Source organism: Macrobrachium rosenbergii, chromosome 4 (assembly GCF_040412425.1).
Source record: "Macrobrachium rosenbergii isolate ZJJX-2024 chromosome 4, ASM4041242v1, whole genome shotgun sequence".
NCBI classification, from domain to species: Eukaryota; Metazoa; Arthropoda; class Malacostraca; order Decapoda; family Palaemonidae; genus Macrobrachium; species Macrobrachium rosenbergii.
The window spans coordinates 1,391,817-1,415,696 of NC_089744.1; the positions used below are offsets into that span (position 1 = coordinate 1,391,817).

A 23,880-nucleotide genomic window follows, 5' to 3' on the forward strand; every position below is an offset into this window, starting at 1 on the left:
TCTTCACTAACATAGTTTTCGAGTAAAAGTAAAATTAACAATTCACATTCAATCAAACTTGGATGCGTTTCTGTTCCATTTTATATGAGCTAGAAACTATAACACGAGGAGGCATTTAATTAAAAGCGTCCACACGTCAGCATCACGAAGCTCGTACGCCACTATGGTATTCCCGTAAATGTGTCAGAAGTAATTTAAAACTACCCCATCGAGCAACAGATGCAAAGTAAATGTTGATGGAGCCTTGTCAAGTGAGTTTGCAGTAAACAGTGGGGTGCCACAGGAAAATGACATGTCACCTTTGCTGTTTTGTTAACAGTGGGGTGCCACAGGAAAATGACATGTCACCTTTACTGTTTTGTTTTCCTAACGAAAATGTTGGCTGGAGACGCAAGAGACGGGTTAGATTGGAGTAAGAGCAGAAATCTGACTGACTGCGAATACGCAGATGAAGCTGTTTCCATTGGTAAAACGTCACTTGATTTACATTCTTTAGTAGAATAATATGTCTACAGATATGAGGCATGCAATAAATCTACGAAAAACAGATGCAATGAAGACACAGTAATGTACAAAGGGCTGAAATAACTCCAGCTGGAAAAAGGTTGACTAAGGTCGAGTCTTTTCAATACTTTGGAACAGTGATTCCCAAACAGGTACAGGTTCTCTTGAGATGGAGTTCGGTGAAAAACTGCAAAAGACTAATCAAACATTTGGCACATTGAATAAGATTTGCAAATCAAATAGACCGAAAATACATAAAAATGAGATTATACATTTGTCTAGTAAGGCCTGTTTAATATACGGACATGAATTATAGTACGACAATGAAAATATTAATATACGGACATGAATTATAGTATGGCAAGGAGAGTGTTACTATACGGACATGAATTATAGTACGACAATGATGAAAATATTAATATACGGACATGAATTATAGTATGGCAAGGAGAGTGTTAATATACGGACATGAATTATAGTACGACAATGATGAAAATATTAATATACGGACATGAATATTATAGTATGGCAATGAAAATACATCTAAAATATTCTGTCGGTTTAAGAAAAAAGCTTTAAGAAGAGTATTAGGAGGCAGACGGCAGGATGGAGCTAAAAATAATACCATAGGGGAAATGACGAACGTTCCATACGCAGATGAGATATGACGAAGGGAGGATGACCATGGCTTGGACATGTCCGTCGCCCTACCCAGGGGAGAATAGTAATGTGTTTGTGACAGCTGGGCTCCCCTGAGACGTGAGGATAGAGATCAGTGGAGATTTGTGGAAGATAAAGCACAAGAAAGACACGAGTGGACGCATGTACCTGTTAGACAGTAGACTGTCGAGGGTCGCAATTAAAATGGAGAAGGGCATGGGGGCAGCAAAATATCCCAAAATGGTAATTGTGTGCCCGCAGGTTTCTTATTTAAATCTGGTACTAACATAATTTGATATTGTCAAGGGCTATTTTCGTTGCTCTCCCATAACCTTTCTATTGCTGTGAAGACATATTTATTCGGCTCTTTCTTCCAGCTAGATCAAAAAGAAACTATTGTAGCAACATTTTCTCATTTATCTTTATATATTCCTCCAAACATACAATCTGAGGTGTAATCCTTCTTACAATGAGACCGGAAATGCCAACGTTAAAAGCTATCTGTAGTGAACTACATCAAACTGAGCACACATTAAGAGGATTATAGGTGTTTAAACAGCCGTAACATTATATAGATAATAATTAATAAAAACAAGTATAGGATGTATGTCATGCACAAGCTCTCACGCTGATTAAATATGGCTGCAGGACGATTGACAGTTGTTTAACCGAAAAAGAAAGCTACTGAGCAAAAAATAAAGGTAATTTCATACACTCCTGTGTTCAAAGTACATTTGCCATGCTATACCGCTAGTTGGGTGATCGATATTACCCTAAAAGCATGAATAAAGTGAAAATTTTTAATATAATACTTAAATGATTAAATATGTATGTGTGCACTACTGTATATAAAACAGAATGAGAGAGAGAGAGAGAGAGAGAGAGAGAGAGAGAGAGAGAGAGAGAGAGAGAGAGAGAGAGAGAGAGAGAGAGAGCAAGCAGGTGACTGGGGGCAAATACGTGTAAAATAGTTTGAGCTCAATGGAATTACTCATTGGCAACGTCTGTCTAGAGGAAATAAACCCATTAGCGAAATGTTTGCTGAACATACAGCCAATTACTCTCATGCGAAATTAAACCTAAGAAACATAAATCAGGAGCAGGTGAATTTTTTATACGTGAGATAATCTCAAAAGGGAAATTTTAAGTTAATTTAGGAATTCTTCAAGAGATTTACAGGCGAAGCAACTAGAGCAAATCTACTTACCGAAATGCGAAGATATAAAAAAAATTTCAAGCCGTGACATTTAAGTGAAGTTTCCCGTGTCTTTGAACAAAAAAACTTGTTACTTGTGGTTTTTGCTTTTCAAAATAACAGCTACTTTTATTTTGGGCAGACATGTTACAGCCACAAGTTCTGTGCTTGTTATAACACTCAAAATCTGAAACTTACTTGTAATTAATTACTGTTTCAGAATTATTATCTCTTTACAGCTTTCGTGAATTACCAAAGCTTTCATTCCCCATTATTTATCTTTAACTTCGCCTTGATCTAAGGCATGTACCACAAAAAAAACCGAGGGTTGGGAATAAAAAAACTATATCGAATTGATTTTGGGCTTGTGTAAGGGTGGGTCTGTAAGGCAAATCGAAAAGTTCAATATGCAACCTAGTAAATTCCGAAGAACTACACACATTTCTATTCGAAAAGACAATAAACCTCCTAAAAATTCAAATGCATATTTTAAGTTCACATGGGACAATGATTTTGAAAGAGGTATATCTTCTTACGCAGGTTCCTGGAGTTAATTAACACGTTTTCAAGCCGTCTACACAGGAATGAATAATATCGTGTGATTTGAGGAAAAGTTCGATTACGTCTAACATATTTTCTATTTCAAGGTTCCCGAGATGTAATGAGGTCCTCGGGTAATATATTCACCCCATCTCAGATTAGCCAGTGGTATTGACTAACGACCAAAATAAATGAAACGCTCTAGTTACTTGCCTACCTACAGACCGAATGCCAGATTCAAGAATCACCTGGTCAGAAATACCCATGTCACGTTCATCAGAGGTACAGTACATTTTTTCCTTGAAGCCGGCACGGGTCTCTAACGAGGTACCTCTAGTGACGTAAAGAGGTGATTAATATCTCCAGAAGTTTGACTGAGGCTTCCCATAAGGAGCCGAATTCCAACCACAGGTGATTTATTAAGCAGAATACTTTAGTAGTGATTAACCATAATATCTTTCTTAAACTGAGCGGTCAAAAAATGAACAAAAAGTGGATTAGCACAATAAAACTGATGCTGACTGATGTGTTAGCCTTCCAAAATAATTTTATGAGTTTTGTTAAAGTATTCTCAAGTTATCTCACTGACAATATGGGCTGCAGAGCATGGTCTGACGTCATGGCTGTGGTGGAAGCAGCAACATTAACTCAAAACTTAATATCCTGTATACTGTCAATGTTAATGGAAACAAACACACTTCCCCTGAAACAACAGTTTGCAGTGCCTGAACTTGTGCCTTTACTTCTGATATGGACAGCCCTCTGGCTTTCTTAAATTTCCCTGATCTGCCGACTGTCAAATTACAATGCTGAAATAATTCTTCTGGAGTCTTGTATTCAGAATGTGGTGGCACCAGAAGCTCTTCGTTGGGAGGTCGGTAGAACTGCGGACTGTCACTCGATGGGCCGGAGTTCAATTCCCCGGCCGGCTGATGAAGAGTTAGAGGAATTTATTTCTGGTGATAGAAATTCATTTCTCACTATAATGTGGTTCGGATTCCACAATAAGCTGTAGGTCCCGTTGCTAAGTAACCAAATGGTTCTTAGCCACGTAATATACGTCTAATCCTTCGGGCCAGCCCTAGGAGAGCTGTTAATCAGCTCAGTGGTCTGGTTAAACTAAGGTATACTTAGCTCAGGTGGCACCAGAGTGGTGACTGTCAGTCCCTCATGCTTAGGTTCAAGGAGCCATCTCCCACAATATTTTTGAAGTATCTGGGAATGTTAGGTCTCAGGATACTGTTCATTTACATAAAAAAAAGACCATTACGGTATGAAGCACAGCATATACAGTCCAGAGAAATAACTCTTAGCTGGGAGTCCTGATGGTAGTTACTCTGAAAGTAGTGTTACGCAGACCATTCCGGGCTTACACAACTCTCTGTTTAGAGTCAGGGTTTGGCCCTATCGCTGTTCCCACTGAGCCTGTTTTGAACTTTTAAGGGCAAAAACTAATACACGACACTGGACGTTACTGACACTATCCCACAACCATTTGATTTCTATACTCGTTGTGGCAAATTTTACATAACTACAAGAACTGGACTACAGTGACTCATAAGAAACTGCCCAGAAACAGATGGGTGGTGAGTAGGGTAAGCGAGAGGAGCTTTTGGGGAACCATTTGACGAATATCAAATTCGAAAGTTGAAGATTCTGAAGTCGTACGTCTTGTGCGAAGATGCTTTTCATGCATTCTGGAAAGGCTATTGAAACTGATGAAGTAATATACTATTAACTCTCACAACGTATAAACATACCAGAAGATTACATCCCTTTAAAAATGAGAGATTACTTCTCCACACACACACACACACACACAGAGAGAGAGAGAGAGAGAGAGAGAGAGAGAGAGAGAGAGAGAGAGAGAGAGAGAGAGAGATAAATTAAGCATTTATATAGACTTTGGTCTGAAACCCTAATCCCCGCCCTGTCTGTTCTTCAGCTCTTCCAAAGTGACTGGCTAAATTCGCAGCGAGCTTCCGCCAACTAAGTTGACAAGAATGCGGAGCATCTGAGGAAGGAGCGCCGAAATTCAACGGCATGCTGACCATTTTGTGCCTGACGCAAATACATTGTTTCGAGTTTCAGCTCATTACTGAAGGAGAGAAATCTGAATATTCATCTCACACAGAAGCATCGTGCGCGGGTAATATGTTAGTAATATGTTTGTTGTTCTGTGTTCAGGGTATTAATCAACTCAATCTACGCTCCGTATGTGAAAGACTGAGACTTTAACAGAAGATTCAAGTACTTCTTAACCTATGGTAAAGATATCGAAGCTTGATAACGATTGTACGACGAAGATTTTCAAGGTCGAACGCAAGCGAAGGTTCAGCTAGAATAAGAGTCTCAAAACGCTATAAAAATGGGCCACTAACAGAGGATCAATTTGTTCATGAAGGTATCTTGGAAAGATACCAGATTCGTAAATGTTCACTCAAGACATAAAAGAACAATAATACTGATAACCGTAAGACCTTTCTAGTCCTTACATACGCGCCAAGGTCGAGAGCGCAATTCGGCCAATCCTCGTGATTCATAATAATCCACGAAAGAAATATAATGAAGACAATAGAGCTCACAGAGAGAGAAAATGGATCTTGTTCTCGGCTCACGCTCAGGTTTTTAGTGAGAGCTTGCTTGATTCTTGGCAAAGGGGCGCACATTCCGAGCAAAGCTGAGTTCTTTCCGCAGTCAACTGCCCATCGCACGAGCGTGCACACATAACCGAGGTTCAATTGACCAGCCACTTTCGAGATTAAAAATATCGGAAAACGCGAATGCTTCAAACTGAAGCCTGGTAAAAAATCAGGGGATAGCTTTGTGGTCAGTCCGGATTTGCTTAGGCATGACTTTATTTTTTTTAATAAAAAAAAAAGTTACTGATTAGCCTAAATTTATGGTAAGCCGAGTCACTGCTGTTGATTACTACACAAGCATGCACACATACATAACACAACACGTATTTATTGGTTAATATAACTGTTGTACATTAAGGATGTAAACAGTCTACTGACATACATGCAAGAGATCGGGTTAGAGCTCTAGAAAGCCGCGAGATTCAGTATGGATACAGATCCGTTAACCTCAAATCCTTTTTTGACTTAACTAAATATATCGACCTGCCAGTGACTAACTATATGGAAGCAGCCGGAATTCAGTATGGATACAGGATCAGTAACCTCAAATCGACTTAATAATATATATATATATATATATATATATATATATATATATATAATATATATATATATATATATATATATCTTTCAAGTACTCACAGCGGTGTTCTAATAGAAGACTGTTTTTTCAGTAGTTTCTTTATTCGAGTGAAGTTCGTCTTATTTAGTTAAAAAAATATATATTTCTGTGTTTTATTCCCCCTCTTCCCGTTGCCCCGTTACTACAATGAAGGCATTGATTTCTAGGATAAGTCTCGCTCCCCACAACAGGCCCCCAAAAAAAAAAAAATACTAGGATGCCGGGTCCCGTCCTGACACTATCCAATTCGCAAAAATCTGTTATTTGCGAAGATAATGACGCAGGGAAATCTACCTTAAAATCATCTTAAAAATAATGTTTCATTGCTGAATCAAGAACTAACGAAGGAGGGATATTTACTAAATCTAGCATCAATTACTATTATATATATGTGTATATATATATATTCATATTTGTATATATACAGCTTGAGTATACACTTTGTATATCAACGTGTGTATTGTTTACACGAAGATATGTTCACATCACAGACTCAACCAGGAGCAAGTAATTAAGACGCACCATAAAAAGAGCTCTTATTCATTTAAGTATTTAAGCTAATATTACTCAAATGAACACAGAGTATATTCTTTACGACTGACAGAAGTTCACCTGACCGCCATCATGTCTAGTTGTGTTGTGTTGTAACGAGGGGTTGGTATTCTAACTCTCGACGAACAGCATGGCGTGCATGGTGCCTCTTATACAGTTGGCATGTACAAGACGGCCTGAAGTCCTTGACAAAATTAGGTTCCTTGGTAGAAGCCCAAAGAAAATCGTTTCCAATAAGGTAACACTATAGCAATTTACTAATGATGGCTGAATCGCACCATTGCTTCATTCATGGCAAAAGATGAAATGCAATTATTGCGTAAGTCTTACACCAGATCAATCCATTTGCCAAATATTCTAGTGTTCAAAGTGCTCGTGTGATTACATAATCACCATAAGACGGGTTTGAAATCAGCTGAAAGTAAGTGAAAAGGATTTCTGGAATAGTCTAAGTAATATTCGCTTGGCAAGACAGGAATTTTACACAGTTGCCACGATAGCCACTGCGATTTTGGGTATGAAAAAATAAAGTACAGAATTTTATCAAAAATACGTAAAACCTAATTATATAACGATATAAAGATATGGCGCTGTTATATAAAATCATTAATAACGAAAAATATGACGGGTAAGAATGGCGAAGCCACTGTCATTAAAACTGGGATTATAGTATTACTTCATGTCAGCTACAAACACGAGGATAAATTAAAATAAAACTGTACATTTAACTGCAATGACTGAGATGCACTGACTCTTGATGATGTACGTGATGAGAACCAGAAAATGACTCATTTAAATGGGTTTGATCAATTAAAAAAAGTATGGAATTTCTCCAAGGAATCCGTATTAAAATATGCACTGGATATGAGCAATACTTAGTAGAACGTGAGAAAAAAAAATGCTGAACTCAGGCAGTGTTTGAAGCTATGTGAAAATGCTAAACCTATAATAAATTCAACTGAATTCAGAAGGGAATTATAAAATCATTTTAAGGACGTGCTCCAAATTAACAATACATACTGCCATGATCTCAAACATCGAAAAAGGAAACCAGCTGGATACAAGGAATGGAATGTAATATAACATTTAGGCCAAAGGCCAAGAGCTGGGGCCTATAAGGTCATTCAGTGCTGAAAGGGAATTTGAGAGTAAGGAGGTTTTAAAGGTTTAAAAGGAAGAAAACCTCGCAGTTGCACATTAAACAGTATTAGGACAGGGTTCTTCTCAAAACATACAGACACCTCACACGTCTCGAACTGTCGACCTAACCGCTCAATTCTCCTCGCTGCTGGGAGAAAGGGAGCTGGGGATTTGGTACGACACATGTACACATGCGCTACCGGGGTCTAAGCGATGTCAGGCAGGGCAGCCGATCGAGGCTACGGCCTACCCCAACGCCAAATCAAAGTCCTTCAAAAGAAGGCATCGTGTTTACCCCACATAAAAAATGGAAAAAATCTTCAGCAAAAAGTTGGGACCTTTTAAAAGGAATTACCACGAGGAGGGAGAAGCGAAGACTGAAACAAAAGAGCATAAACTTCAAAAAGCCAGTGACGTAATCTCTGTTCCTGCTCTAACTAATTTCTGCACGGACGTCGTAATTAATTTTTTTCTTTTCCTCATAAAATTGAGAACTTTGCGATTACCTTGTCACATCAGCCCTTTGTCTCAATCAATCGTAAAATGTGAAATCTGTGTACCTTTACGCTTACAAGAGTATTTTAACAGGCCTATGTTTAAATAGCAAGCTTAACGTCACTTGAAGCGAACTCCAGTTACTTTTTAAATTTTATTTACCAGTTATTATAGCTCTTTTCAGTCACTTCAGGTAGAAAGTACGTGTGTGTGTGTGTGTGTGTGTGTGTGTGTGTGTGTGTGTGTGTGTGTGTGTGTGTGTGTGTATATATATATATATATATATATATATATATATATATATATATATATATTATATATACTGTATGTGTATGTTTATACACACACATATATATACTCTTTTCAGCCTCTTTGGTAGAAAGTGTGTGTGTATATATACTGTATGTGTGTATGTTTATACACTCCCATATAGATATATAAATATATATGTTTATACATATATATATACTGTATATATTTATACATGTGTGTGTGTAATGTGTATGTGTAATGTGTGTGTTTGTCTGTGTGTGAATGTGCGTGTATGCCTGCCCCGAGTATTCCACCAATTTCCTTTTACCCTCGTACTCATTCCCTTGCATATGTACCCATTATTTACATCATCAGGTATCTTGGCACCAGGACCACGGTACCCCATGAAACCCGAGTAGCCCAACTCAGACGCTGATCATCCCAAGCAACACAGCAGATGTGGAAAGCAATCTTAACTCACTGAGAGAAGCACAAAAAACGAATGAATTTTTTCCGTTTTCTTTCGAACAATTCCATATTATTTCAATAAACGAAAACTAGAGACAAAATGTTTTACCGACCGCACGTTCTTTGGTTATCCAAAAATACGCAGGGAAAACTTAACGGTACACAAATTTGGTATAAATACTGATCAGAAAGTATACGGCAATTGTAAGCGAACAGCTGGTCCAGAAAAAAAAAAAAACTGAAAATAGGGTCAGTAAAAAAAAAAAAGCACAAGAAAATGTAAAATACGAAAAATCCGACAATAAAAGTAAATGAAAGAGGTTGGGAATAGTACAGCAATCATGCGACCTTGCTCAAGGCGCGATACTACTCAAGGTAACTACTAAATCAGACCCTTACATAAATACAACGCTGGATTCTCTGCCAAAACTCGCTTTCTTCAACACCAAGCAGTCTTGTCCTGTACAAAAGGAGAAGTCTTATGCCGAGTTTAAGTTTCAAAACGCGTTTGCTCGTCGGAAATCTGATTATCACTAATGATTCTACATTAAAATATTACATACGCGTTTGGTTGAAAGACAGTGACCATTATTAAGCTATGGTTACCCTATTATAAATGAGACGAACCAATTTAGCTAGCAACATTGGATCTACAGTATGTTTAACAGAAAAGGAAAACGACTGATAAAAACAACAGATATCAATAAAGGACTTTCAGGCCTGTTAAATTCATTCTCAACTTAACATATCACTCCCATGTACAGAAAGTTGTACTTAGCTGTACGTGGAATGAAACACCAATCGTTGATGCTGACTGTCTTGTCTCGTTTGTGTTAGACGTATGTGCAGAACACATAAGAAATCTTGCATATATCTCAAACAAATCTGGGATATATTTGTATGGAGACAGCTCCGAGTTACTAATAATTCTACTAAGACTGAGATAAGGAAAAATTCTTCAGAGTTTCTTACCCGTAAAAACTGCATCTACATAAAACAAATTTTAAGGCGTAATTTTATACCCAAGGTCGCTAAAGCTTGTACACTACCTTATTTTAGGCAACATGCAGGTTTTCATTTCCCTTCATTACTTCAATGTTACGCAAGGCCTTTCAAAATTAAAAGGTAAATACATACTGGGATCATTTAAAAAAAATAATATAATAATAATAACGAATTCTCAACGTCGCCCAAACTCTCCCATGAAGGAAAAATTATTTTTTAGGGATTCGCTGACCAAGCAATGAAATTTATTGGAATCACCCGAAGAAAAATACACAAATATATATATTATATATGGTTCCGTTTGACGGTCTTGATTGTCAACTGGTTAAGAACACAAAAAACAGAACATTCAACTTCTTTACAAACATAGTAAACCAAAATTTTAAATCAAACAAACGGTTCCCCAGAATAAATTGATAAAATGTCCGTTGAAACTTGCTAACAGGGTGACCAGCTGGAGGAGGTAGGAGGGTCAGTGAGGGGAAAACCCCCCCACCTACCTGCCGAAAGCCGGCACTTCACGCTCGGCTTCAGGGACAAGAGGAGTTGTTGCGGTTGGACTATGATAAAACGCTATGGTTTGCATACTTAAAGATAAATACACAGTACTTGAAAGACTTTGTCTTTGTTCCTCTGGAAATGCAAACTATCGCCTCATTTATATATGAAACAATCCCTGTAGGTGGGAGGATGATCTCTCAACTGACTGGCAAGTTGAAACTCTACCAAGAAATAACATGTTCTTGGTCATGATCAAGCGAGCAACGGCTCTTGCGGCTTCCTTTTAAATCTGGCATGGAGATTGATGGGGCCATGAGCCAGAGTGATACGTGTCTGAACTCTCACTCTAAGAAAATTTTGGACAACCAACAGCTGCCTTATAGACAAGGGGGCAAAAGTTGGAGGGTATCTAGTAATTAGATCAATAATAAATTGATGGGCAACCACACCCTTGCTAGGAGAGAGTGGAGGGAGTCGCCTGTTGAGAGCCAAAGCTCTAAGATTTGAAGTCTGATTGTTAAGTGCACCTGTATCATGGCCCATCCAAGGCACACTTGGCCTAATTACTGCCTAAACAGAGAGAGAGAGAGTGAGCCATTCTCTCATCTATTCAAGCACCAGCCTCATGCCATTCCAGAGGAGCTTGGAGACTATACAGCCTGTTGAGCAGCCAGAGCGTCCTAAGAGAATGTGTCCAAGAACTTGTGGGCAATATCTAGTGATAAGATGAAGTACTCTGGCGCCATCAGGCACCTGTCTTCATTACCTGGGAGCTAAAAAGTTTTACTGAACAGTGAGGGATAGACCAATCAGCCCCTCCCAAGGGCAAACCATATCCCCACCTTATCATTTCCTGAAGCCAGAAAATAAGGGTGTTCTTCAACACAACCTTGTGCCTGTCAGTACTAGAGAGACCCCAACACTGTCCTATGAGGTTGGGTTCTCAGACTGCTAGCCTGATCCAAGACATCACAAGCATGCAACAGGGTTCACTCTATCAACAAGATGGGTTTGACAAAGGAGGACTGGTTACTTCCCTGAGATTATTAAGCTAATAAATGAACCCAACGATCTTTAGGAAAAAAAAAAAAAAAATTCCAACCTTGTCTGAAGGTCAAACAGATACTCCAAAATAGGCTGACACACCAGTCGGCTCTGGTCAGTGCTCTCAGGACAGTGGACACAATAAGTACTGGCTGCATTGATTGATGAATTAGGTAGGAGCTGCGATGGACTTGAAACTGCTCAAAGTCATGGTCAACATTCTCGTAGACTTATGTTTGATCACCTATAGATGAAAGCTCACATGCCCTACCATGCACATGTACATCAGGAATCTATGAAGAACCAGGAACACCCTGGTGGTACTGTAATGCTGCAACTCTTCATATGAGAACCCTCTGTCTGAATAGGCATAATATAAAAGTCGTTCATACTGACATCAGGAGCTATGGACAAACCAGGCACTGCCCAAGGGTTTGCACAGTCATTTCCATATTAATCATCATGATACCCAACAGTATCGGAATACAGCAACCTTTTGTACATGAACCCTCTGTCTGCCCATGCCCAATCCAAGATTGTGCACATGCACATAAGGAGTTCTGGGCAACCTGTCACACAAGAACCTCTCTGCAAAAGCTGATGATAACAACAAAGGTCTGTGCATAATACCACAGGGATGTTTCCATAGGAAATATCCCTGTGCTATTATACATAGGAAGCTTAATGGCATTGAGCTCTTTAGTGGGAAAACAGCAGGAACAGCAACAAAAGACAAGTCACTAAGAATAACAAGAAATGGAAACTTATAACAGTACTCCAACAAAGCAGGAGTAGGTGGACGCTAACAGCGAACGTGCAACACAGTCACACCTCACACCTGGGTCAGCAATGTCATAGACTCAGGGTACTAGCTGGTGACTATCCTATTGAGAGTAACCCCTTAGGTGAGCCAGAGAGAGAGAGAGGGGGAGTGGTGGCCAGCCTAGGATGGAGGAGCCAAAAAGATTCTGCTGTACTGAAGGAGGAGTAATACCCTTCAGAGAAACCACTGAACATGTTTTGGCTTTCTACTGCTGCCGGTAGTAAACCTCTCCACTGTGAAAGATCAGCCAGCACACCCTTAACAAAACCTACCACTGCAGAACAACGAACCTCGTTACACTTACACCACAGACAAAAAGCCAAAAAAGCCACCAAACACCCTCTTACATCCTTCAACGCCTCTTGTCCACTTTTCTTGTCTAACTCCATCTTGATGAAAATACACACACACATCATACATACAATGAAAAAGATGAAAGAGGTTTCAACTTGCTCAGTCAGAGTGCAGCTTATTTCGACTGCAGCAAAAGAAAGTGCTGGCTTATGATTAGTGAGTGAGGTTTCCATTCCCACTCATCTGCCCACCCCCAATTAACCACTTTATCAAGTTTCAAGGACCATTCCAGCTTGCAATGATGAATAATCTACACAAAAGGCTATGAGCTGTATCTCTGCCAGAACAAATATAAATCATTACAAAATTTGGTATATTTTACTCTATGACTTACAGCACTCTTGGTCAGGCTAAGAAAGGGTCTTGGGGAGAGAACTCTCCCTTGGGGTCCACTGAAACTCCAAAAAAGCAGTTTTCTATGTGTTTCAGACATAAGCTATTATATATTTATGTGTGTGTGTGTGAACTAATAATTGGCTTCTCTTTATCCTATAATCAAGATATAAATTTCAAATATTTATACTGACATTTATGGTTTTGTGTTTTTGGAACGTCTTGGGAAGTTAAATAATTATACTTGATTATTAAGTCCATTTTGAATAGAACACTAAGCACATGATATTCCATCAGCACTAAGCAGACCTACAGCAACCAAATATTTTAACAAGAGGTTACAATATTAAATATCTTGGACATAGGCTAATAAAACTGAAGGTTTACTATGTACAACAAGGACAAGATCAACAAAAAAAGTAGGAGTTTTTTTGTTGTCGCAGACAAAAAAAAACACCTACTTTTTTTTTTTGTTCTCTGGCATGTGGCAATAGTGTACACTAACAGTGGTGTATAATTTTTCAAGAACAATTCATAAAACATCCTAAAAATTGAAAATATTTATAACATCTCACATAAATAGAAAGTAATCAATCCACTGACCAGTGTCAATTAGGCTATATCACAATCAAGTTTTGGAAGTTCTGATGGACTGCTCTAAGCCAAGAAAGGACCTGGTGCCCTAGGTGAGGTTAGGGAAGGTTAAGTTTGATGAGTCCCCATACATTCAATTTATAGACTTACGGTAATCTAAGTTGGGTTATGAGGCATTTAAGAAACAAGCCCTCTTAGCCAGGTACGGACCCACCCCGTGCCCTAGGTTGGGGCAGGGAAGGATAGGTCGAGTCTAGATGGGGCAAGGTCTCCCAGTCAGGTAAAGAAAGGTTAAGGAAGGCTTGGTTAGTGTGCACCCCTGCCTTTTGTCCCATGACTTAGGGGACTCTGATGAAGCCCTACTAGCCAGGTAAGGACTTAATTTATAAGGTTAGGGTAGGGAAGGCTACGTTAGCTTAAGTGCCTGTATTTGGGTGCTCGAGGTCTGATTAATTGGGAGGCCAAGGGACAAAGCACCCTGGGAGGACCTTACCCAAGTAAGGTCCCAGCGCCAGGGTTAGATTTGGGAAGGTACGTTACATGGTCGCCTTGTATTTTACTTAAACACTCTTGGCACTATAGGTTAGGTAAAGTGGGGCCAAGAGGGCCAAAGCCCACACAGCCAGGCAAGGACTCTGTGCCCTAGGTCAGGTGAGGATTCATTCCTGTATTTTACTCATATCTTTTACCATCAACAAAAATAACTAGATCTGACACTGGAAGCCATCTTTATTATGCGTTAACCAAATGTTTAAGAAAATAAATGAAATATATATATAGAGTTCAGTTTGTTATATATTAGAAAAACTAAGAGGGGAAAATATTTGGACCCCATGGGAGGCGAAAGATACCATCTTGAGCAGAATAACTACAAGTTTACACATTAACATTCCAACAAATGTCATAAAAGACACTCAGAACAATACACCGCTACATTATACAAAGGAAACCTCTCGGGAAATGTCGTATTTTATTTGACGAAAATGACTGTAAGAGGAATGCAGGGTCTTGGCACTATGATCAGACTCGTACTTCTAAATTTTAACTAACATTTTGGATTTATTGGTTACTATTTTTGTAACTGCCACTAACATCATCATTAGTGACGAGTAAAACCATGTTAATTAAAAATATTTAATATCAATACTAGGCTAAGAGAATCTTCTTTTAAAATCTAACTAATGTGATTTTAACTTGAATGTGAGCATAAATAAGCATATACAATGTCATGGACACAAGGCTGGAAAACAAAATTAATGTCTCAAATAACCAATACATGATAAAGTTACACATTTCCATCATTTCTCAAGAATCGCGATAGATAACAGGATTTCCTACAAACTGAATGAAGGTTTAATGCATCAACCTGAAAACGAAACCTTAACATATCAACCTAAACGTGGTTATAAGCAATCAACCTGAAAACGAAACCTTAACATATCAACCTAAACGTGGTTATAAGCATTTAAACACTAGGTACAAATTACCATTATGCTATAAAGGATGATATTTGAACAAATCGAACCGTTTCAACCAGTGATCGGAGTAAACTAAGCCTCCCGAATTCCCTAGCTCCTGTTCTCTTTAAAACACTGAAAACTGCATTTTGCAACATGAAAAAAGTCTCCTGGTCCTGCTTAGGAATAATCAACTCTGCTTTTCATTATACCCGCCAGCCTTTAAGTAACACGGCTCTAAAACTTGTGATTCAAACCTACATGAACTAGCCCACGATGGGGCAACGGAGTACACGGGTTGCAAAACATAAAGCGTTTGTCTATTCGTTCATAATAATTCATGGTAATTCTAAGTATTAGCTCCGCCCCTGATTTTTACCTTTGAAACTGTTTTCATGTTGCAAAATGCAGTTTTCAATGTTTTAAAGAGAACAGGAGCTAGGGAATTCGCGAGGCTTAGTTTACTCCGATCACTGGTTGAAACGGTTCGATTTGTTCAAATATCATCCTTTATAGCATAAAGGCGGTGCATTTGTTTGTTGTCGGCCAAATGGAATGTCCCTTCGCCGTGTTTAGTTCGGGGGGGGGGCGGTAATAATACGTTAACAAGTTATTGCACTTGCCGGACGGGATATGAACCGCTCGAAACAAAAGTTGCCGTGCTGTCTCGTATGGAAACCCCTTGTTGGATGGACTTCCCGGGTTAATTACAGGTTAATTACATTCGTCCGACAAAAACTGAAGGTAAATCCAAAATTAGCAACCAATAAAATGTAAAAAACGTCATGTTAGAAGGTAGTCGCCGCCGCGGAGCTACTACTTAGTTCTACCATATGCATAATGTAAAAGCAGCCGAATAAATTCCTTACCTTCATGAAACCTTTACTTCCAAGGGGTGGTCATCGGACATGGCTCGTGAACTATAATCATTTCGTAAGCAAACGATTATACCGGAACGTAAATGTACGAGTCACCGAAAATATGCACCATATCGGCTCAAGAATCCAAAAATAAACCTTGATTAGACTTTGAAACCGGAAGATGCGACAATTCACGGGACACCGCCAACGAAAAATGCGAAGAAGGACCCTCAAAACAAGCGACGAAAGGTCGACTTTCCTCCCTTGACGTCACTGGCGGAATTAAGATATTTACCTTTGAACTTATCTCCAGATACAGTGTAATTATATTTATTGAGGATTTCGTCCAATGAAGACCTACAGAAACCTTCAATTATATGGTTACCGAGATGTTGGTTGGCCTAGAATGCGGAAATATGTGACATTATTGCGGGAGGTTTGCCGGTTGGCGAGATCCGCTAGACCTATTTAGCTACTCCAGTTGTTTCCGCTCAATCGATCTCATTTGTAATTATGACAGTTACCATTAACAAGTGAGTTGCAGACATTCAAAAGTTTTCGATATTCAACCAATGACGTGATAATATGAGTTATCTGGTGAGTACCCTACCTAGTAGTAGTAGTACTTTTATAAAAATTTTTAGCAACAATTACCCTACATGGAGGCGCCATGTTTGATCAGTGTCAATTTAATTGTTCATTAATACGTGGTGCTACAATGGTTTTATTTTTATGAGACTGTATTTAGAATAAAGGTTTTGCCTCTTACTCGTGGACCCGGTAATACTCGTATGTCCACACTGCTGAAAAGACTGAAATACTGAATATCATAAAGGGATGACAGCATTTGGAGGCGTAATGATTTGACTATCGGTAACTACTGTATCCTAAGGCTAGTTGAGAGGTAACTGATAGGTTTTGGTGTAATATATATATATATATATATGACTGGCAATCATTGCCATGTGAAATGTTCTACACCACCCCACGAATGTCTGACAATATTGATAGACCACAGTGGGGAAACAATCGGTGGCAGTGGGTTAGTTGCATTAAGGTTGGCAGCGGCTGCTCATTCCTTGTGGGGATACCCACGTGGTGCACAGTAGGTAGGTATTACTTAAGGTACTTTGCAGCGTTGCTTCGACCCCTAGCAACAACCCCTTTCACTCCTTTTGCTGTACCTCCATCCATATTCTCTTTCTTCCATCCTACTTTCCACCCCCTCTTGCAATTGCTTCAAAGTGAAACCGAGATTTTCCTCTCATTGTGAAATCTTTTTACTCTCAGTTTCCTTTTCAGTAATGAATGACCTCACAGGTCACAGAGCTTGGCCTTTGGCCAGAATTATAAATTCCACTCTATTCCGTATGGGGATACAGATGAAAGTGTGATATAAGTTAGAGTAGGTCTAGGAAAAGTAGGTCAGGCTGCATCCTTACATGAGCTATAATTTATGACAGCCCAGATCAGTTTAGGCTGGGAGACACATAAGTGCCAAGTGGTCAGGTAAGATGCAGTGCTGCAACTTAGGTGATGTTCAGAAAAATAAGGTTAGATTTCACCGAATTTCCAATGTGATCAGCCATAATTGTTGGAATATAAGGGGGTGCTATGGGTTAACCAAGCATTCCTGATGGAATTGAATGGAAAATTAGTTAAAATTATACTGTCATAAAAACTAGATTTAACCATGGCACTATATGCACTGTACTAGTAATCATTCTATATATATATATATATATATATATATATATATATATATATATATATATATATATATATATATATATATATATATGTATATAAATATACATATATATTATATAAACATATAAATACGTTACACACACACACATATATATATATATATATATATATATATATACATATATATATATATACAGAAAAAGCTGTATGTTATATTGGCCTTTGTTTATAGGTTTAAAAGTGACTTAACAAGTTTGTTAATTTATATATATATATATATATATATATATATATATATATATATATATATATATATATATATATATATATATATATATATACATACAATCTGTAGTTTACATTGGCCCTAGTTTATAGGTTTAAAAGTGACTTAACAAGTTTGTTAAATATATATACATTATACATATATATTATATATATAATGTATATATATAATGTATATATTATATATATATACATATAATTTTTAGCAAATTTGGTAAAATGTATATACTTTTAAACCTAATCTCGTGCCAAGGTAAAGTTTAGTCTGCTGATTTTGTTTTATGCAAGTTTAACAAATTTAACATTAATTTCCATCAGAAATGCACTGGTTAAACAACGGAGGCATTATTGGTAAACCAAAGACTTTGGACAGAGAGAAACAAAAAAAAAGTGACATATAGGCCTACCGATGATCCGTAACCTTACCACATTTAGCATTTCCTAGGGTGTAGACTAACCTGATCTAGGATGCCGTAAATATAGGGATGTCTTCTTACTTACCATTTACCATTCCCTGACATGGTCAGACTTATTGTCATTCAGTTTTCTGTATTCCTTCAGGGAATGGGTAGCCCTTGCCAACCCCAGCCTATCCTGACTTTAGGCCTAAGACACTGGTAGTCGGTTTTCTCACTGCTACCTCACTGATGTTAGGCATAGGGTGGGGTTAAACATTTTTCTTGGAAATGAATAGCAAATTCCTGAAAATCACATAAATAAACTTATCAGAAAAACCATATATAAAAAAGTTCTTTTCAATTTTTGGCCACTGCCTAACTAGGCTAAGCTAATTTCCAATTTCAAAACTTGTGCACCTCCAAATATGGCACTCTTTCCTGAATATAATCTTTGCAATGCTTTAGACCCTTATCCATCTCTCCATTTCCATCTGTCTATATATGTGTCTATATATATATAATGTTTATATAATATATATACATATATATATATCTACACAGTATATATGTATATATACAAATATATATATTAAACATTAAGCCATATTCCAGTATATATGTTAGGCTTCAAACATTAAGAGAACAACACAACTTTCATTGCCACATTTATCCTTTTCATACTTAACTGCTGAATTAAATATATATATATATATATATATATATATATTATATGGTGCATGTGTATCTGTATGTCTGTGTATGAGTAATGGCCCATTGCAATATCGAGAAATTATCATCTTTAACCTGCTTAAATACGGTTGAACCTCATTTGTGACAAATCAACCATTTAAAAAAGTTTCATTCAGACTTCACTCAGATTATAGCATGATCATTTCTCAAGGAAAGGAAAGTGGGCAGATCTATGGAAGGCATCATTGTCGAGTTTGATGCTCAAGTTCCCAGTATTCAGTCGGTATACTATAGCTTGTAGCCTAAAGCATGTCACTTGTGGCTTTTACTCCAACTGGATTGTTATATATTTCGCTGTAACCTGTTGCAAAATACAACCTTTGTCGCCAATTAGCATCCGTTGAATGAAACGTTAGGCTCTGCGGGGAAAAACATGCGTGAGAGGTCGTCAGAGTTGCAAATTCGACAATTTTATCTAGTTGAAGATGGTCTGACCAGAAATGAAAAATAAAATGACGCAGGAAATAACACGGAAGCCTTGAAAAGGAAAGTAAAACACACCGGCTCGAGATTCTTTGGATGGCCATGTGTAATCCTCTCTGGGTTTGTTGTCTTTCTGAATGCTCTTCATAGTTATGGCTGTTAGATGTTTTTTTTTTTTCTTATTCTTAATTCTCTTACGATTGTTCTCCCTTTATGTTGTGCCTTAAGTCTTGTACTTGGCTTGTTTCTTCTGCTCTTGGCGACGTGATGTTATGCTCTATTTTTGGGAATATCTGCATCTGAATGAGAAAATTATTGAGTTTGTTAGGATTTTCGTTATGTTGATCCATGTAACCATCTGTATAGAAATTATTGTTTTAAATTATTATATATAAAAAAATGCCATATATATATATATATATATATATATATATATATATATATATATATATATAGAGAGAGAGAGAGAGAGAGAGAGAGAGAGAGAGAGAGAGAGAGAGGGCTGCTTACCGAACGAGCCAATTTCAGGGTAAGTTGTCGAACATCATTGGATGCTGAGGACGGCAATCTGATGGGATCTTGGCCAAGTCCTCATGTTCATTGTTAGAATTTTATGATCAGAATCATTAGGTTTTTTTTTTTTTATCTGACCAGAATATATGAGAATGGGAAATCAAATTATATAAGTTTTGACCAATATTGTAGATGTTTTCTGTTCAGGGGCGGCATCCATGATGCAGTAGTTAGAAATACGAATGCAGCAGTGATCTTTGTGTTTGTTCGTTATATCTGTGTTTCAATTTTTCAGAGTAGGCCTAAACGATGAGAAAAACCCGGAAATTCGAGTATGCTTGCAGATTACAGATTGCGTAGGTATATAAATATAACGAATGCGATGGAAGTTTTCAGCACAGTGTGTTCTTCCTTAAGTCAGCAGGTAAAATCTGAATGAATAGGACAGTAACATCTGACTTGTTTTTCACTTAGGACCAACCTTTGTTAATATACATACTAGTAGAAAGTTCTAATTTCGGATAAAATGGCGTGAAAAAAAACCGTGTTCTGAATTCGTGTTGATCAACTACGTACATTGTAAATAAGAAAATGGATAACTAGGCTACGTACACATTCAAGTAAGGCAAGTGCGGTTTTTACACAGTGGGATTGGGTAAATGAATCTGTTCCTTTCAGTCTTCCAGTCTTTTTGAAGCAGTATTTGGTGATTGTGTCTTTGACTTATTTTTAGTCTCATTTATTGATTATTCTTGAAATTTTTGCGCAGTTTATTAACACCAAGGTAATGACTGTTGACTAATCTGTTGGAAAGTTTAAAAGTATATAAAACCCATTCAGTATGAATGCGGGAATGTAAACATAGGAAAAAAGCAGCGTACCTATAACCGTGAGGTTAACGCACTTAATTGTAACTATACATTGAAATGAGCGTGCAGTTACGAAGGGACTTAGACCAAATGTTTCAATGATTTTACGACTTACATAATACAGTTCTCTCTCTCTCTCTCTCTCTCTCTCTCTCTCTCTCTCTCTCTCTCTCTCTCTCTCTCTCTCCAAAGACTGGGCCACAATCACATAATGGAATGCAAACCTTTTTCTTGTTGTCGAAATTCTCATCAATACCACCAGCAACTGAATAAATGCACTTCCAAGATATTTGTTCTCTCTCTCTCTCTCTCTCTCTCTCTCTCTCTCTCTCTCTCTCTCTCTCTCTCTCTCTCTCTCTCTCTCTCTCTATATATATATATATATATATATATATATATATATATATATATATATATATATATATATATGAGTGTGTGCGTGTGTATATATATACTATATATATATATATATATATATATATATATATATATATATATATATATTATATATATACAGTATATTAAATACGTATATATATATATATATATATATATATATATATATATATATATATATATATATATATATATATATATATATATATATATATATGTGTGTGTGTGTGTGTGTGTGTGTGTCGATTTTGATAATAACTACTAGGGTATTTTAAGTTAACCATAATTTTATAAATAATTAAAAGGTAATGTCTGCATTAATATCTCGAGCGTGTTGTGGCGATTCCCTAGGATAATTCACGGTAGGTAAGCAAGAATTATCTAAAGAGGAGCTTCTTTATACCTCGTATATTTCGTTGGTTTTACAAAATATAGATAGATTTTTATCAGACATTCATAGAAGATTGAATTGTCACGTTCATTGAAAGTTTAGGTATAAATTTGCTCTTAAATTTAAAAAAATGTCATGTGACACTTGAGCTTTGCCGATTACAGGCACATCACAGACTCATTTACAGACATCATTTTGAGAATTTACGATTTGTGAGACTTTTGCCGGAATGTCAGTGATCTCTGATTGCTGAAAACACTGTAGAACTGGATAATGTTTACTCAAGAGATTGGGCTGTATTAAATTGTTAATGTAACATGTAACTGACAAGTAACTAAGCATATTTAAAGAAACTGTCGTTAAACGCTTGTGACAAGAAAAAAACTTGGAGCGCCCATTCTTGACCCGGAAGTCAATTTCTAGCGAATGCAACAGTAAAAGGGAGCGCGTCATTCGCACAAACGCCCGCGCGCATGATTATGCATGAAGCGGATGGGCCTCTGAGGTAGGGGGGGAGTTCGTCAACGATTCTCTTCTTCGTGGGAGACCAGAAAGAAACGCAAACAGCTGTAAACCCGTTGTCAGACCGGGCTCAAATCCAAACCGCCCATGCACCCCGGGAGGAAGAATGTCTTTTGGGAGATTGTGATACATTGGCTTTCACTTGAAAGATTTCGGTAATAAATTAGCAAGATTTTGCTCTCATGACGGGTAAGAATTTATGCGCCGTGATGATTAGCTTCAGAATGCTCCGAGTTTGCAAGGAAAGAGCATCATTCCGTCTCTTAATGCCCACGTGTGTGTGCATATATATATGCACAATAAATTCCACCATGAACTTTATTTCTGTCCGTTCGTGAATTAAGCTGTCTTTTTTTAAAACTGATGTGCGTGTATTTTACAAGTACTTCTTACACATTTTTACAAGTAGTTCTTACATATTTCTTATTTGCATATTATTAATCTTACATTTATTTCTGTCCGTTCATGAATTAAGTTGTCTTTTTTTAAAACTGATGTGCATATATTTTACAAGTACTTCTTACACATTTTTACAAGTATAGTTCTTACATATTTCTTATTTGCATATTATTAATCTTACATTAAACCTACTAAAACACGTATGCGTACAGTAAGTAACCTGAAAAAGTTTTTGTGGCATTTACTGAATACTAGTTTTACGTAAAAAAAAAAAAATAGCAAGTCCAGTGAACCCGTAGGAAGGCGTTATGAAGCAAATATCGGAGAAAGATAAAATAAAACTCTTTCGGATTCTTTCAGGGCAGAAGCAATGCTGCTGAAACCGATACCTAAAACCTTTCCTCTCTCGAAGAAACTTCTACATTCAAGATGTTGCGATAGTTCCCGAGAGTTTCTGTGATCAAGACTTTCCTTATTGTAAGTAAGCGGTTTCTTGGCGTCACAAAACTCCTCAAGGCTTGTAACAGAAATGCATTGGTACATACGCACACCTACATACAAGTTATTTGTTGTATAAGGGAATATAGTGGTATACAAGTTACACCTGCGTCTGTAATCATACGTGGTGGCAAGGGAGCCAGTTTCTTACATATTTTGAAAAGCACTGAAAATCAAGACAGTTATGAGAGGACGCCAAGGATGTGATAAAACTAGTATCTACTGTCTACTAGTATAAGGAGAAAGTGACACAGAAGTTTAACATGTCAGGCATTCAGATATAATTCCCCTACACAGGTAGCACGTGTACACTCAGACATACGCCATCTTTGAAGTTTCGTCTTGAGGTCATGATAATGTGATGTTGGCGTTGGAGTTCCGCGTTGCCCACATGAACTTCTTGTCAAGTGTAGGATGTCTATACACTTTGATGTACCCGATGAAAAGTGTATCAAAAGCCTCAGATGCCACGCTGTAAACGCGACGCATACGATTAGCATCAGAAATGAGATCGTCTGATGAAGTCGTTTCAGAAATAGTTAAGTTACGTATACCTTACTTTTACCAGACCACTGAGCTGATTAACAGCTCTCCTAGGGCTGGCCCGAAGGATTAGACTTATTTGACGTGGCTAAGAACCAGTTGGTTACTTAGCAACGGGACCTACAGCTTATTGTGGAAAACT

The 23,880-nt window shown here is 37.5% G+C and overlaps 1 protein-coding gene and 1 long non-coding RNA gene across 3 annotated transcripts in view; one reads left to right on the top strand and one right to left on the bottom strand.

The window, feature by feature from the left end:
* LOC136829416 (uncharacterized) overlaps positions 1 to 16,325 on the bottom strand; it is a 69,296-nt gene extending 52,971 nt beyond the window's left edge. The window contains exon 1 of the long non-coding RNA XR_010850375.1: positions 16,051 to 16,325. This is a non-coding gene — a long non-coding RNA (uncharacterized lncRNA). The remainder of the gene's footprint in view (positions 1 to 16,050) is intronic.
* Positions 1 to 23,880, top strand: part of LOC136829395 (trichohyalin-like) — a 95,390-nt gene that overhangs the window by 16,469 nt on the left and 55,041 nt on the right. The window lies entirely within an intron of this gene.